We start from the raw sequence: 17,275 nt of genomic DNA, 5'->3' as shown, positions 1-17,275 counted from the left end.
CTACATCAAACCCTGCCTTCCCTACTTCCCTGACCACTGTAAAATCCATGAGGGCAAAGACTGTGTGTATTTTGTTTGCCACTTGATCCCCAGAGCCTTGCATGATGCCTGACACATAGTAGAGGCTCAGTAAATGCTTGTATAAAAAAAAAATCACTGGTTGAACAAACATCACAATGAGGAGAGGCTTGTAGGTGATACCCTGACTCCCCCATAGATTACTGAGGCTCTCCAGAGTCTTCACAGTTCACCTCCAGTGAAAGGATTTATTCAACAGAGGAGCAGGGAAGAGGAAAGAGCCTCTTCGCAGACTTCGTTCCACTCATTCTTGTCTTATTGCTCTCTATTTTGTGTTCTTCCACAAATCAGCTCCAATGGGAAGAAAAGGCTCCCAGGCTGGGATTTGAAAGGTACTTTAATGAAGAGATTGTTTATAGATATGTGGGCAGGAGCAGAGGGGCCCAAGTCCCTGAAGCAGCCAGGGACAACAAAAGGAAGAATCCCTCTTGAGCCTGAAGCCAGAGCTGGCAAGCACTGGAGGTACAGAAAGAGCCATTGACAGGGACTTAACTTGTACGAGGACAGAGTCACTGCCAGAAGCATGATGCAAGGCAGGGAGGGAAAAGGGAAGACATGCCTCCCAACTCTTTCTCCTCGTACCCTTTGATCTGCTATGTCTCCAATTGGCACAGCTCCACAGGAAGCCAGAGAGCAAGGGATCTCGGGCGGTGCAATCTGTAGAGATCAGCCTCCTGTGGCGTAGAAGGGTAGGGGACGGATCTGGATGGGAGCAGCAGGAAAGCCAGCCATGTGCCATTATTGTCTGTAAGAGAGTCTTTCTTTAAATGGGAGGACACTGCTTGTGGCCAACTTCATTCTGCTCCCTGTTGTTTCTTGACATTAGTTTACTCATCCGTCTTTCTGCTTTTTTGTCAGTCTGTGCTCTACTATTTTTTATATGTCTTGCATTTAAACTCTTCCAGAAAAAAATCTGATGGGTCCTCTCTAGTACCCATAGGGCAGCCTATAAAACCTGCTTTTGGGTCACACACTTGTCTCTGGTTCAATTAGCTACAAGGCAGGCTGGTCCTATGGTGAAAAACCTCTCCAAAAAGGTTGTGGATAGTAGACTTGTCAGAGGAAATGGTCTGACTGGAAGCCACCTTGCATGTCCAATACATTGTCACCCCCCACTTGCACCCCCAAGGTGACCATCCTCCCTTATGAAGGATAATTATATCAATGTCCAGTTGCTGAGAGGCTAATGCTCACTATGAGAGTCTACTAACACAGGACAAGTTGCCTCTGTCAATTGGATTCACCGGATGTGCCTAGCACTGATGTCTCTTCTTGTGTGGTGCATCTTCAGCTTCCTCCTCTGACAGCTGTCATGTCCCAGATGTTATGTCCAGAGTCTGGTTCACGAGCTGATGTTGTTCTGCTTCTAATCAGAATACCCATATTCATTTGTCTTCATAAAAAGTAAAAGACTCTGTCAGTGAGGTTCCTGATAAAAGGAACAGGGCATGATGCTTTTTATTCATAATCAGCTCTGCAAAACCTCCTGCAAATAGGAAATGATTGTTTTCTGGCATTTTGGATTATGTTGAAAGTTGAATGTGCAAAAAATGACAAGGAGCTGTTGCTTGGTAAAGTTTCAGGATAGCCACCTTGATTGGTAGCAGGGATGCTCTACTTTCCCAGTGCCCATTTCTCTCTGGTGTGGTGTCTCTTCTGAGTCACCCCCTTCAAGAACAGATCAGTGGGGGCAAGCCCAGAGTAGTCACTGAGCCATTCCAGACCACTTCTCAATGTCAGAACTCTCCACGATGGGTGGCTTTCCACACGTACCCTTCTCTCCTGAGAACAACTTTTCCCTTTCTCTCCATCTTATTAAATTCTCATCCTTCAGTCTCAGCTCAGATGGCTCTCTTCATGAGATAGAACTTGGGAGGGCAGGCTCTGCAGTCAGACCACTTACACTTTCTATCTAGAACAGCCATTCATCAGTTGGACCTTAATTTCTTTATCTGTAACTATGGGATGGTAATTGGGTGAGACCGTGTATATTAGTGGTTAAGCATGTCGGCAGCAGAGCCAGACTGGTTTCAAATGGTGGCTTCACCACTTCCTATTTATATGACCTTGAGAAAATTAATGAACCCCTCAGTGCCTCAGCTTCTCCATCTGGAAAATGGAGGTCATAAGATCTGTACAGACTTGCTGTGAGGATTAAATGAATGTATTGAAGAAAAAGCCTTTAGAGCAATGCCTCAAACGTGTTGAATGAATGCTGTACTTTACTATTTTCTATCTCATTGAATTGTAAGGATTAAGTTAGGTAAAACATATAAAGCATAGGAATCATTCCTGACCCAAAGTCAGCTCTCAGTAAATGTTGGTGGTAGTTGTTATGTTGCATTTTTCTTATTATTCTCCAACATGCCAGAGAGAGGTTGTCCATCTCTTGTGTTCCTATAGTATATAAATCATACCTCTAATAGCATTTTTCACACTATCCTTGTTTGGATTTTGTCTTTCATGTTGTACTATGTGGTCCTTACAGGCAAGCATAAGTAATATATGTTTGAAATTGCTTAATATGAAAAATTGCTATACCTTGATAAGGTTTTTGTTGCTAAGCTTGTCAGGATTGAAACTGGTAGCTTGTCAGTGAAATTCTTTGATTAGCAAGAGGCCAGCAGCAAATGAGTTGACTTTGGTTTGGGTGCATCTGCCTCTCCTCATCAGCTCATAGGGTTTAACCAAGTACATAGTCTGAACACGAATTCTAGTGCTGAGAGCGGGTCTTTCCCTATTCTTCAGGTACGGGATATGCAGTGTTTGAAATGAATGGTGTTAAGTGAGACGTGGGGGCCTCTCCTTTTCGCTCCCCTTTGTGTAAAGCATTTGCTTGCTTTCAAAGGTAGTTGTCATACCCTTGACTCAAACTGGAATTCTACCACCACAAAGCGTGTGCTGTGAAGACAGCCATATCCAAAAGATGACTCATTCAGGTGATGGCTAACTACATTCCCTCCCCAAGCTTATGACTTGAGATGTCTGGGGATAAAAGAAAAAGAAAATAAATAACGATTTATCACTTCCTGTTTGGGGCCTTCCTGACATAAAAAGAAATATATCTTGAAATGGTTTGGCCTGTGCTTGTGATATATTAATGACTGTAAAAGAATTGACATCAAACAATGATTTACTTCAGAAATCGCTGTAGTTAGGCTGAAATGATGCTTTCAGTCAACACTCCATGTCAAGCTGTCATCCCTACTTGCTGGTAAACATCTTTGCAGGTACATGCACATGACAAGGGCACCATGAAATGCCCATTGTGAGCTCTTGTTTGTCATATCAGTTGGAAGGATGCACAGATGCTATTTTTGCAATCTGGTTCATAAGTTTATGTTATATATCAGAATAATCATAAACATTAGTTCATATAGATAGTAAATGAATGAATATTTCTGCTAAAAGAGAAGCATAGACTACCTTTGAGGCTTAAAATGTTTTATAGCCTACACTACAGAGGGGAATTTATCCAGTAGAATTTCTCCTTTCTATTTGTTATTTCAGACTGGATTAAAATCTTAAATGTGTTGGCTTTGTTTGTTGGTAAAAAGTTGGTACTTCTCGTCTTAAAAACACATTTGTAAACAGCCTTAATTTAATCGTAAAATATGTATAGCTTTGGTGGTGGGTTCTATTCAGAAGCCTCTGGGTGCATCCAAATGCATTCTCTGTGGCAGTGGCGGATTTAGCCGTTCTGTGTGATGTGCCTTTAACTTCCAGACAATTCGGCTTGTGTGTTCTCCATTCAGCCACCGACCAATTAGCTTCTGTACAGTTTATCCAGGATGTTGTGATGCTTTATAATATCTTTTGTCCAAACCTTCAGCTTGTCTCATTCTGGGTTTGGGTCGTCTGTTGGCCTATCAGCTGTGGTCATCGTACTGTGTTTGCTCTCTGAGTTTCCCCAAACCAGCTGTGCATACTGCTGTCTGTCTGGGCTCTGGGGGACCAAAGGCTGTCATACTGAAGGTTAAACAGATGCTGGAGCTCCATCTAGATTCTATTATTTGGTGCTAATTTTTGGTATGTTTGTGTATGGTTTGTATTTTTAATTTCCTATATATTATGATATTTTGAAACCTTAAAAACCTTTCTGGCTGGGGAGACACTGCCCCTCCCCGGGCTAGCCAATTCTTAGAGATAGCAAAGGACTCAGGGGCAGCATGCCTTTGAAAAGAAAACTAACCAATCCAGAGCCATACCTCCTCCATCTGGCTCATTCACACCAAGCCGACATTTCCATGCCCTCACTCACGCCAGGGCCCAGTACCAGGCAATGAGAGACCACCGCTATAGCCCCAAACCCTCTGGAGTTATTCAAACTAGCCAATGTTAAACTATTTCCTCTGCCCTGCCTTGCCTTTTCCATGGAAGCCCCAGTAAAGACTGTGGCCTAGGCTTTCCCCTCCTCTTGTTTTCTTCCTCCTGACCACCCTGAGGCTTCCCCCTACCATGGCCCTGTATGACAGGTGTGCCTCCTGTCTCCAGGACCTGTGACTATAAAAAACTTTTGTCTTTCTGAACCTCTCCGGTGTCTCCCCTTATGGCCGCACTGACTGACCATCACACAAAACTGCACAAAACAATTTGCTTTTTCACCAGTCGTGTCCACATTTGAGGGAGACATGTTGGAGTCAGTTAAAATAGTCCATGCTTTTGCTCCCATATGCACTTCCTATGGCTGACGATGGATCGCTGATTGTTATATATGTCTTCACACAAGGGCGCCACCGAATGTCCTCAGTTCATTTCAGTGCTTATCTTGTCTTAGTGTCAGGAGGTCCTCCTTAATATCTAACCCAGTTCCTTCCTGTTGCTCCCCAAGGCAACTGATTTTCCTGTGTCTCTGCCTTAATATATCATTTTCTAGAGGGATTTGCGATTCATTTCAACATGCCAACTCCGGAGCATTCATCTAGGTACTCTTCCTCTCAAAATTGCAAATGCAACAAAATCTGCTAGGCTCAAGATGTCAATAAGTGTTCAAAGAGCACAACTTCAGCCTTGAAAAGAATATTCAATGATAAAAAATGGCACTAAGTGCATGCTGACTACCACTCTCCTAGAAGCTCCACTTTTGCACTGAGTTGGCTCCCAGAGAATTGGGTCTTTTTTTTTTTAACAATATGATGAGGAAAGCACTCATGGGCTTTATAGTAAGACTGCCGTAGGATCACGTTGGCCACTGTCACTTACTACCTGTCTGATCTTTGTTTTTTAATTTTTTATTGTTATGTTAATCACCATACATTACATCATTAGTTCTTGATGTAGTGTTCCATGATTCACTGTTTGTGCATAACACCCAGTGCTCCACGCAGAACGTGTCCTCCTTAATACCCATCACCAGGCTAACCCATCCCCCCACCCCCCCACCTGTCTGATCTTAAGGCCACTGTTTCACGTCTCTGAATCTCGGTTTCAGCATCAGTAAAATGGGGATAATGGTAGCCGCCTCATGGTATTGTCATAAGGATCAAATGACATTATCAAATGGAAAATACTTCCCAATGGTAGCCATTCCACAGTGTTGGTTTCTCTCTGCCAGGTTTGTTAATGCCATGTGCCCATAATGCTATATAGTGATAAGTACACTCAATTTAATTTTTACCAAACCACATTCATTAAATCAGAATTTGTAGCTGTTTAGACCAGGTTGAGCAGAAGTTTATTTATTTTTTTACTAAGAAGAGGGATTTGCTCAGCAAATTTTCTGTCAACTGGAATGGCGCTAAGGAGAAAAGTTAAGCTACTTACAGCTTTTAAAAATTCCTACTTGCAGTAAAGAGAAAGAATTAAAAACAACCATTATCTAAGTCATTGAAAGGGTTGGGGAGACAACCTATTTAGTAATCCTTGCCACTGATTCGAGCGCAATTAGTTTCTGTGTGACTTACAAAGGCATGCCTCATTAAAACTAGTCTGTATTTCAGACATCTCATCAATTAAGATGTGTTTCCCTTTAATTTGAATCTGTGAGTTTCTCTGACACTGCAAAAATGGAACATTGAGTTCAGGTAAAGAGCTATCCATCCCTCACCAAAACTGTGGGAAAGACCTTTATTCACTTATGGTAATTTACATTACATTACACTTATGCTAATTATTGCTGCACTCCTATTTCTTAACCCTTCATTAATTCATAGAACGTTTATTGACAGCCAGTCAATGACCTGACACTCAATTACAGAAGAATTTTTCTCCTGGCATTGGGGAAAGAGAGAAAGCTTGCCTTCTTTAATAGTGAAAATGTGCTTTTTTCCTCTATGTGCCAATCTTGATCAGATCCAAAAACTGATAGATACCAGGTTTAACAATATGTTTAATAACGACATCCATGCACATTTTACTCCATCCTTTGAATGAATAAGAACAAGGCAAGAGTTAATTATATGACATCCAGAAGTGAATACAGGGATGATCTAGCCCTCAGGCAAGGCCAGATAGACATTGGTGATCACCAGGTAATTACCGGGGATCTGTGGGGTCATGTGCCTGTGTTCCGTGTAGGTTAAAAGTCTGACCTCAACTTCAAGCTTAAGGAATAGGTCGTTGTCATTATTAAGACATTTTCAGGATGCAGTTACTTACTGCATGTTTCTATTGCTACTTGCAAATTGTTACCATTATTTCTTTGCTTGTTCAGTGTTATTAAGAAATAATTAGAAATGACAGGACTGAGTTGGATCATGTTGTTTGCCTGCCCATCCTGATGTTACGATTTTGATCTTTTATTAACAATATTCTCTAAATATGTGTAACTTGGAAGCTCCCAAAACCTTTTGTCAAGGTCATCAGTGACCTCTTGATGATTACTTTTCAGTACTCATCCTACTGGACTTTGCAACAGCATTTGACATGACTAACCGTTCCTTTTTTCTTGTTCTTTATTTTCCTCTATCATTTTAATTATTTGAATTCTGTTGTAAACTTTAAACTCTTTATTTTTATATTAGATCCATCAAAATCTTATCCTGCCACTTGGTTTCATGAAAGAACATTTTAATGTCATTCTTGAGCAAAATCTTTTATTTTTGTGTTTACTGCTATTAAGTAAATATAATCCTTTCTTCCTGCATCAGTGCTCAAAGAATGTTTGCCGAATTTGGGATGACCATGGAAACTGGGTTTTGAAATAGTCCTTTATCTCCTACTTTATCATTATAATGTAGTTGTCTGAAATTCTTCACCTATTTCTATTTTTTTTTTACCTTGTAGTTTTTATAAAATTTTGTGCAACTATTATTGATTTTGCTTCTTTGATGTGGAATCCACTCCTTTGGCCTAAGCATCTTTAACTCTTCCCCCCACCCCACCCCACCCCCATTTCTCTTGTTCATATGCATCCAGATCTTCTTCATTCTCCTTGGGATCTTTAGTTTGAGACTTCTTTTACAAGTTTTTTTTATATATAGTCTCTTTACTTCTAAAATGTTTTTCTTCTTTCTAGCCAGCTTGCCCCTCTGTTCTTGTGATACTTGCACTTACTTTAGCTTTGTCTTAAGTTTGAGGAGAAAGATCCAAGTTGATTCTTATCTTCTCGTTGTGTATTTAAATCTTATCTCTTCATTTTAGTGGCAGCCTGTAAAGCCTATTTTTGTCTCCAAAGTTTAAAAACCTGACAAGTAGGCATGGTTCTCATTCCCTTGTCAACCAAGATACTTGAAAGTGCAGTCTCAACATGGTGTTTCCATTTCTTTACTGAGCCCTTTGCAATCCGGTTTGTACTCTCCTTGTCTAATGTACCTGCTCTGAGAAAACTCATTTCTGGTTTTCTCTTGATCCTTTTAGTACTCATCTCACTCAACTCCCTCCTTCCCGAAGCCTTCTAACCCTCTTGGATTCCATGACACCATTTCCTCTTGACTTCCCTCCAGATCCTTTTGGTCTTTTTTGGACTTATTTGTGGGCTTCTTTTCCTTTGCCTTCTCGTTAACCCTTACTCGTCTCCAGGGTTCTGTCCTTGCTCCTCTGTTCTTGTCACTATGCATAATCTTCTGGGGGAACTCATCCACTCATATTGATTTAACTACCCACCCCCCCCCCGACCAGGACTTTGTGCTATTTCCTCTACCATGAATGCTCCCCTGCTTTCTCTCCCTCCTACTCATCCCTTAAATGAGTTTTTACTCCTTCAGGAAAGTTTTCTTCAGTCCATCCTTTGGACTAACCGTCCCCTCTCCTGTGCCCCCAGAGTACACTTGTTGACACCATTATCACATCACACATTACATTGTGATGAAATTATCTGTAATCTCCTTAAGGTCAGGAACTATGACTATTTTTGTAACCCTGTGCCCAATATGGAATTCAGGAGCTTTCTTTGAGGCTTGCTTCTCTCTGAATGAGATATGATCCTTTTCATGACCTAGCTGAGATTGTATTTCAGCTCAAGGTTAATTTTTAAAAATTATATTCTAGATCACATTTTCTCTTAACTTTCTATGGTACCTCTGATAGGCCTATGATTTGCAAACTAAATCCCCTTGATCCACTTCCTAGTTCAATCAAGGTCACTATCATGTATTTACATGGTCTAGCTATGGTTTGACTTTAACCATTGCCTATATGCTGATGACTCCAAACTCCTTTTCAGTAGCGCTTACTGCTGTCCTAAATTGTTTCTGCCCATCCTACCCCTTGCATGCAAGCATTTCCTATCCTTATGGTACAGAGTTTCTGGTGCCTTGAAGTCTCTAACACCCAGGGCAATTGTTCAGGGTTGATGAGGAGAGAACTACTCCCAAAGCCCTCATTTGGATGTAGTGTGTAGTTTTGGAGGGGAGCAAAAGTGGGTGCTGGTGAGGTCAGCATAGAAAAGAAGTGTCAGGGTGAGAAGGTGGTTGTTTCAGTTTCATATGGCTGCTGTAACAAAATGCCACAAACTTAGACTAAAACAACACAAAGTTATTCACTTACAGTTCTGAGGGCAGAAGCCTGAAATTAGTTTCAGTGGACTAAAGTCAAAAGGTCACCATAGCTGGTTTCTTCTGGAGGCTCTGAGGGGAGAATCCATTTCCTTTCCATTTTTAGCTTCTAGAAGCTTCCAGCATTCCTTGGCTTCTGGCTGCATCATTCCAATCTCTGCTTCCACTGCCTTCTGCCTTAACTCTGACACTCCTGCCTCCTTATGACTACATTGGGCCCATCTGGATAATCCAGGATAATCTCCCCATCTTAAGGTCCTTAATTTAATCATATTGGCTCTGTCCCATTTGCCCCCACACACTGGTACCAATGAAGGATGGTTCGGATGCTGCTATTTTGATCTCTGTCTTGGGGAGATAGTGTAGAGCCAAGACTTCATAAAGCTCCAGTGGGATGAATGATGCTAATTCATCCTACTGCACTGTTTCCATTGTGTTCCATGAGGGAGATAGCACATTTTGATGAATCTGGATCTGAAGACCCACCCTCTCCTGACTTACTAAACAAGAAGCATGGGCCATTTTCTGCTTCCTATTTGGCGTGATGAGGGAGGAAGAGGACTCTCTGATCATGGGGATAAAGCAGACGTGGAGGAGGGGAAAGCACAGGCCAGATGCACTGTGAGCTCAGAAGCTCAGAACCCTACCATTTAGCCCACATGGCCAAACGTTCTTGTAAGATTTTAAGGAGAAGGAACTTTTGACTATAATTGGTTAAGAGCACTGTCTCTCCACTGTGACTGCATTTACCCTCATGTGTTAAAACAGTGGCATAGCCAGAGGCAACTTTGGGATCAGTCTAAGAGGAAGCTGAATTGGGGATACATTTTGTTTAAGTTTAATTAGATGTATTTATATGATTTACAGTCACTTCCATGTATACATGTATCTGGTGGTTAATTAATAAAAATATGCAATTATACTAAGGTCTTTTTCAGACTTTGGAACCACCTGTCCCAGGCACCTGTTTTAGCACTTCTCACTAGGAAATTCTCCTTAATTCTTTACATGGCATAGGAAAAAAAAAAATCATAACACAATTCAGAATGTCAGATTCCTGAATTATAAGCACGGAAGCTAGTGCCACTACCCTTAACTCTACCCATTCCCTAAGGATACCCATCTCCACCTAATCCCTAACCCTAACTCACCTAACCTGACCATGACACCAGTGGCATTTCTAGTTGTTTATCACACACTCAAAATTGTGTTTCCCAGGAGGACAGCGGGGAGCTGTTAAGACTGTGGTCTTTAGAGTCAAGTGCTGGCTCAGCCACTTGGTATAGAGTGGGGAGCTTGGCTCGGTTTTAAAATGGGAATAGGTACTCATGGAGATGGTTGTAAAGATTAAAGTGGATAACTTCTATAAAGAGCTTCGCTCAGTACCTGCATATGGTTAATGCTCAATAAAAATTCTTTACTCTGAGCCTTTCCAAACCACATTCATCTTTTAATCAGCTCCTGTGGTCACAGAGTGCTTTGAATGTAATCATCAGAAATAAACGGAGACTACCAGAGCCAGGAAAAAAAAAGTTTATTGGAAGGATATTAATAGCTAAAATTGCTGAGGAAGAGCTGACCAAACAGGTTTTGGGGAAGACAGGAACCTGGGCATTGGGGGTCTCAGAAGCCAAAACACGGAAACCATCCTTCTGAGATGCTGCTTCCCCTCATAGCTGCCTTTGCTTCTCATTCTTGTCCAGGTGTAAATGCCCAGGAGGGAGAACCAGCTGGCCTGGCTTGGTTTGCGTCCTCCCTCGTGGTCAGAGGAGTAGATGTTTGGGATCAGCTACCCTATTAAAGCCACGGGGGGCTGGGAGACAGTTCCACGAGGTCAGGACACTGGGCAGACAATACTACCTGTACTCCGTGGACTTATTGCTAGGTGTCCCCGAGGACCTGCCCAGCGAACTTCTCTTGACTGACTTTCAACTTCTTTGTCAAAATGTAATTACCTTTTGTAATAACTTAACATCATTGCCTCCCATCTTTCCAGATAATCATACTTTCTTTTGAATGACTTCTGTAATTTACTCAGACATTCATTTATAAATGTTTATTGAACACCTCCTAGTTGTGAAGTCCTGTTCTGGGGGCTGGTTTACCTCAGTGAACCAAAGAAATCCCTTGCCTTCAAGGACTTACTTTCCCGTGGAAGGAGACAGAAAACCAAAATAAACAAATAAATGTATGATGACATCAAGTGATGATGGTGCTAATGACCAAGTGCTAATGAGGAAAACCATCCGAAGGGAAAGGGAAGGAAGAAGGTGTGTGTGCAGGTATTGCTCAGACCAGCTATTCACGTTTATGTGAGTCTGTCATTCAACTGCTCACATTTTGATTATTTTATTGGTTTACTTGTCTTTTATAAGTGACTAGTCAGCTTCTCCCCTCTAGGAGTGAGCATCTTTTTTTTTTTTTTAAGATTTTATTTATTTATTTGACAGAGACAGAGACAGCGAGAGCAGGAACACAAGCAGGGGGAGTGGGAGAGGGAGAAGCAGGCTTCCCGCTGAGCAGGGAGCCTGATGTGGGACTCGATCCCAGGACTCCGGGATCATGACCTGAGCTGAAGGCAGCCGCTTAACGACTGAGCCACCCAGGCATCCTAGGAGTGAGCATCTTAAAGCTGAAGTCATATCATTCATTTCTAGCCCCTAGGCCTTGCCTCACGGTGGATGCTCTGTAAATGTTTGTTGAAGGAATAGATAAGCACATAGAATGGCTATCGGATGATTGTATTTTTCTGCTTGTGACCCAGCCTGCCATTCTCCCACACAGGGCATTGCAGATGGCCTGAGGAGAGGGGGTAATTCCATCTGGGCTCTGCCCTTGTAGGTTCTCTATAAATGTTGCTGACTGACCAATTGGCTAGAAAATACATTTGTATAACCTCCATTTATCCAATCTCTCTCCCTGGAATAAATTTGGTTTCTTCTTGTTATTATTGCTTTTTATTTTGTCATAACATGCTTTCTGAATTTAAGACCAGCTTTAAGAAAGAAATGAAAAAAGTATCCATTCCTCACAACTTGAGTCACAGAACCATGGCATCAGAATGAATCTTAGCAAATGAAAGCAGCTTAGGAAAGCATCTCGCATAAGTGAGTTTGTGCTATGAGGAACAAGCGCAGTAGCAATGATCCTTTAATGGAAACTAGAATCCTATTAAGTCTATTCCCTCCATACCTGATTTCCATATTTACTGAAGTGGAGAGAACTAGATTAATCCTCATTTAAGTACTCAGTCTTAAAGTAGAAAACAAGAGAATAGAATGTTTTAAAATATTTTTATTGAGCATTTTCTAAAATAGCTCAGTGTTGATTGCATGATGTTTAAAGGTGGACTCCAGCCTAGCAGAATTCATGGCTTTTCACTTTAGACCATGAATGGACTGCCATGGACACAACTCTGGTTGCGATGGTAGCTGTGTTTATAAATGATCAACTGTGCTGTGAATATATTTAGCTTATGCTAAATGCCCCTGAGAGGATGAATATCATCTGTTTCTAGTTTAATTGTGTTTTGGAGCATGGCACATTTTTTTTTTCCAGATGAATAAAATATTAAGCCTTTTCCACTTCCTGAGGAAAGTTAGGGTTGGATTCTGATATTCAAATTACTAGACTTATTAAATCATATTAAAATGAAAATGTAAAGAGCTATTTGATTCTATTTACAAGTTCTTGTCACAGTATAGTGCTCAGTGAAAATGCTTTGTTTTGGCATCTAAAAACTGGATATCAACACTGAGACCAGAAACCCTTTTATTCATCATTAGCATGAGTGGATGTCATGGCTGATGGATAAGATAGAAATCCTGGTGTTGGTAGCTAAACGGTATCCTCATACAACACTTAAAACATTTCAAAGCAGTTTTTATCCAAATGTTCTCAGACTTTCATATCATAAACCTTGAAATTTGTATATGCAACCCAAAATACATAAAGTAACTATTTTAAGCACTGACACCATTAAAAAAGGTTTCACTTCAGGCTTCTGAAAAAGCAAATTTGGCCACAGCTGTATTTATTTGCTCGTAAACCATAAACTTCCTGATGGAGATCTTAAAGGAGAAGTAAGGGCCAACTTGAAATGGATGTCAGAAAGGGGTTTTAGAGTAATACATGTACTTTTCTGTATAAAGAGGCCTCGTAATGGTAAGCGACTGCTCCAAAGTTAGCCCACTTCCCCCTTACCTCCTTGTTTCCCCGAAGTGATCATTTAAATTAGCAAGATATGTGTGTAATCTACAAAATTTCCCTTACGTATGTTTCAACGAAAGCTGCTATTATATAAAAATAGATTCTATACCCTGTTCATTACTTACACCTGCATTCCTATCTACATTCACACCCCTCCCTCCCTCCATCATCAACTTCTTAGCAATCTCTGAAAACAAGATAGGTAAGACAGGCTGTATTTCAATGTACTCCTGTGGGCAGATAAATGAAAGTTGTCTGGGGGCATAGAGAACAGGCAGAGCGTTTAATACCTTTCATGTGATGCTCTTCTCCTGCTCTCAGCCCATCTGACTGGGATGCCACCAACGAGCTTGGTCTTTAGTGGCCTGTCCACTCTGATACTAATGGAAGCTGTCGGGGTCCTATGTCAGATCGGCTCTAGTAACTGCTCTTTTACCTACCTTGCCATTTTAATCAAGTATCCTTTGTTGTTGTTGTTTCAGTAAAATCTGAAAGTCTGAAATGGAGTTAACTATATTTTAAAGTGTAAAACACTGTGAATTCACGTTGACTAGATTCCACATCCTAACAATGAAAATCTGTAAAATACCACTTTTCAAGTTGTGATCTGTTTGTATGTCAACAAAGTAACTATGAGATAAAGAAAAGTATATAAAAGCCATTTCATAGATTTTATTTTCCAGTTAAAAAAATCATGCTTGGAAAGATTACATTTTATTAAGCCAAAATCTCTTCTAAATATCTATATTATTAAAATGTGTAGGTTATTATAAGTAAGAAAAACATTAAGAATCTATCTTAGATCAGAATTCTTATATTGCTGGGACTAAAAAGAACATAATAACTATTATTTGTGGAACATCCAGAGGTTCAATAACCTGCCTGAGGTCTTTACCACGAAAAACTATTGCCTCTATTCTATGTTCGAAGGGACAAGTTTATTACCTCTTTGGTAAAACTCCTAGTTCTGCTTTAAGTATATTCAGTACTTTTGTTAAATGCTTGGAAGAATATGAGTCCTTGGTATATTGACTGAGATATATTTCGCAATGACTGGTATATCATCGAATACACAGAAATCGGTAGAATGTTACTTTTTTTCTAACATGTCAGTGGAAACACCTTTTCCTTGAATTATGACAATATTTTAAATAAAGGAGACTGTTTAGAAACCCAAACAGTTGCACATTTCTTGATATTTTATAACTGATAAAAGTGATACTTTGATTTTTAAGAATTCAATGATATGAGTTGGGACTTTTTTTCCCTACATATTTCCCAAGAGGGCTTTGACCCTGTTGATAGTTTTGAAACTATATTAGATGGACTAATTAGATTGTCTAGACTGGTGCCCCCAGAGGTACAAAATGCACTTTTTTTTTCTCAGAGAGAGGTGGTACATGTCAGAAACAAAATCTGAGAGACCAGCCCCTCTCCCATGTCCATTGGCAAAGGGATTCAATAGATCACACCCCCTCCTTGAAGTCTTCCCAGTCAAACGCACTCAGCTGAACTGAGTTAGCTCCTCACAGGCTAAACCCTTTGATTATTCCTTTCCCCTGACCTATGAATCTAATCAATACATTATTCCCATTTATTGACCTATTGTATTGTGATTTCTTATTGTTGCATTAAGGCACTGTGTTTGCTAGTTCTTTTTGGAATGCCCCTAACCTTTGGTACGTCTGGAAGGTGGCTCATCTGATGCTTGCTCTGACCTGAAAAATGAAGGCCCATATTCTTGGCTATCCCTTCCCTTGAATCCATGTCCTCTTCCAAGGAATTTGTAAATTTCAGGAAGAGGTCAATGCAAGATTCCCCACTGTGTTAGCCTCCGCCTTCTTTTTCTAGCTGAGTCCTTTCTGCGAAACCCATCTCCATCCCACCTGCCCTCCCGTTCCCAAAACATGTTATTGACAACTAAAGCCAGGTCACGGGACACCTCATAGGGCTCTGCCACTAAGTATGTGGGGATAAATAATATTGCAATCCTTGCAGATAGTTGCATTCAGCGTGGCTATTTTGCCTGTTTCCTTTCAGATTGTCTCGGCTTGGTCTCTGGGAACCACCCACTAGTGACAGTCATAAGGTAAGTGTACATTTAAAATTTTCTTTCAATCAGCTGTAAATGGAAATATCAGTTTTGTTCAATGATTTTCACAAAAGACAGTTTCAAATATTTTATTTTCAAATATTTTATCAGTGAACAGTGGCATAACGACTGGGTGTTTCATATACAGGAAAAGATATTAACCTTTACTTTAACATTTGCGAAAAGGATAATAGGAAGTTAGGAAATAAAGCAGGCACTGCCTTTTACCCTGGAATATTACCTGTAGCGTAAGAAAGTGTATTCGCAGCCCCTGCGTGGAGTGGTTTCATTTCGCCATCTTCATCCCATGCAGCTGCCAGAGTCCTCTCAAGGGGCACATTACAACAGCCTCTACCTTCATTTTAAATTGTGCCGTAGCCCAAGAAAGTATCTCAAATGGCATTAAACCAATCAACATCTAGCACAGAATTTAGCAACTAATGGGCACCTAATAGGTATTTGTTGGAGAATGAATGTAGGTGGATTCATTAATCCATTAATCTTCTGCTCTGTGAGGTCCTTGCCACTGTGAGGCAATGTGGTATACTGGTTATTCCCCCAATCTGGAGTGAGACGCTTGGGTTCAGTTCCTGGTTCTGCCACTTAACTAGCTGTATGACTTTGGCTACATGTTTAAACCTCTCAGTATCCCAGTTTTTATGGGGCTAATAACACTACCTATCTTGTTGTTGTTAAGAGGTTATTATAAGGGTTAAATGAGTTAATATTTGCAAAATGCTTCAAATAACACCTGACATATAGTAATCTTTGTAAAAATGTTTGTTGAATAAATTAAAATACGTGAAGCATATAGGAACATTCCGAGGTCCCATGTCTAGAGATCGAAAAATTGGTTTGGCCTAGAAGCAATGATACTTCAGTAGCAATAACACGCCTACCACCCAAATCTTGGTTTTAATACTATTTTCCAATAAAAGGAACCAGGGCTCCTTGGAACAATGGCTAATTTAGGACTGGGGCAAGAAATATTCATAATGAGCCTGGAGCATCGTATAGTGCCAGAAAGTAAGGTAGTGCTAAAAGAAAAATGAAAAACAAAAACAAAACGATAAACACCTCACAATGGTGTGACATAAAGTGCATCACAAGGATGCGGGAGTCAACTAAAAGTGCTCCCCATCACCAAAGCTGGAACAATTCGAGCAACAAAATAAAGTAGTGGTATAACCTAAAGCATAAAATAAATATCTATTCAGGTATAAATAATTGGATCAGTATATGAAGAGAATAGACAAATCTCCCATGCTGAAGAATTCCAAATACTCCATGTAGATACTCTGCTTACCAGGAGGTAAAGCATGACTCCCCATGGGGGCTGCACACAGTGATTTTCTTCCAAGGAGTACAGGAGGAAAGTGGGGGTGGGGAGAATTACGTACCATCGAGAAACCTGACAAACACTCCCTCAAGCCAGGTCATCCAGATTAACATCCGCAGTGATATGTCATCTTGATAGCAGGTATCCTTCACAAGATGTGATAAGAATGATGCTTTACCTCTGGTCCTCTTCCCCAAAACACGTATTACCCCACTCTGGTCACGAGAAAAACATAAGACAAATTTCAATATAGGTACATCCTACAAAATACCTGACTACTGTTCCTCGAAACTGTCAAGGTCATTATAAATACTGGCCGTCACAACCAAGAGAGGCCTCAGGAGATAAGACCAGTAACTGTAATGTGGGATCCTGGGTGGGGTCCAGGAACAGAAAAACTAAGGGAATCTGAATAAACTATAGAGTTTAGTTAACAATAATATATCAATGTTAGTTCATCAATTGGGAAAAACGTCCCATATTAATGTAAGATGTTAATGATGAAATCTGGGTATGGGATATATGAGAACTCTCCATATACTAATAATTCTGCAAATCTAAAACTGTTTGAAATAAAACATTTATTTCAAAAAATAAGGAAGTGTGCACATTAAAAAAACTGGT

At 40.5% G+C, this 17,275-nt stretch overlaps 1 protein-coding gene across 7 annotated transcripts in view; it reads left to right on the top strand.

The window, feature by feature from the left end:
* Positions 1 to 17,275, top strand: part of NCALD (neurocalcin delta) — a 373,105-nt gene that overhangs the window by 179,793 nt on the left and 176,037 nt on the right. For all 7 annotated transcript variants that reach the window (XM_027622109.2, XM_027622099.2, XM_027622133.2 and 4 more), the window contains one exon: positions 15,261 to 15,309. The gene's annotated coding sequence lies outside the window, so the exon portion shown is untranslated. The remainder of the gene's footprint in view (positions 1 to 15,260; positions 15,310 to 17,275) is intronic.

The sequence above is a fragment of the Zalophus californianus genome, chromosome 4 (genome assembly GCF_009762305.2).
Source record: "Zalophus californianus isolate mZalCal1 chromosome 4, mZalCal1.pri.v2, whole genome shotgun sequence".
Classification (NCBI taxonomy): domain Eukaryota; kingdom Metazoa; phylum Chordata; class Mammalia; order Carnivora; family Otariidae; genus Zalophus; species Zalophus californianus.
The sequence above is the reverse complement of the archived record's forward strand: the minus strand, read 5'-3'. Positions and strand labels throughout refer to the sequence as shown.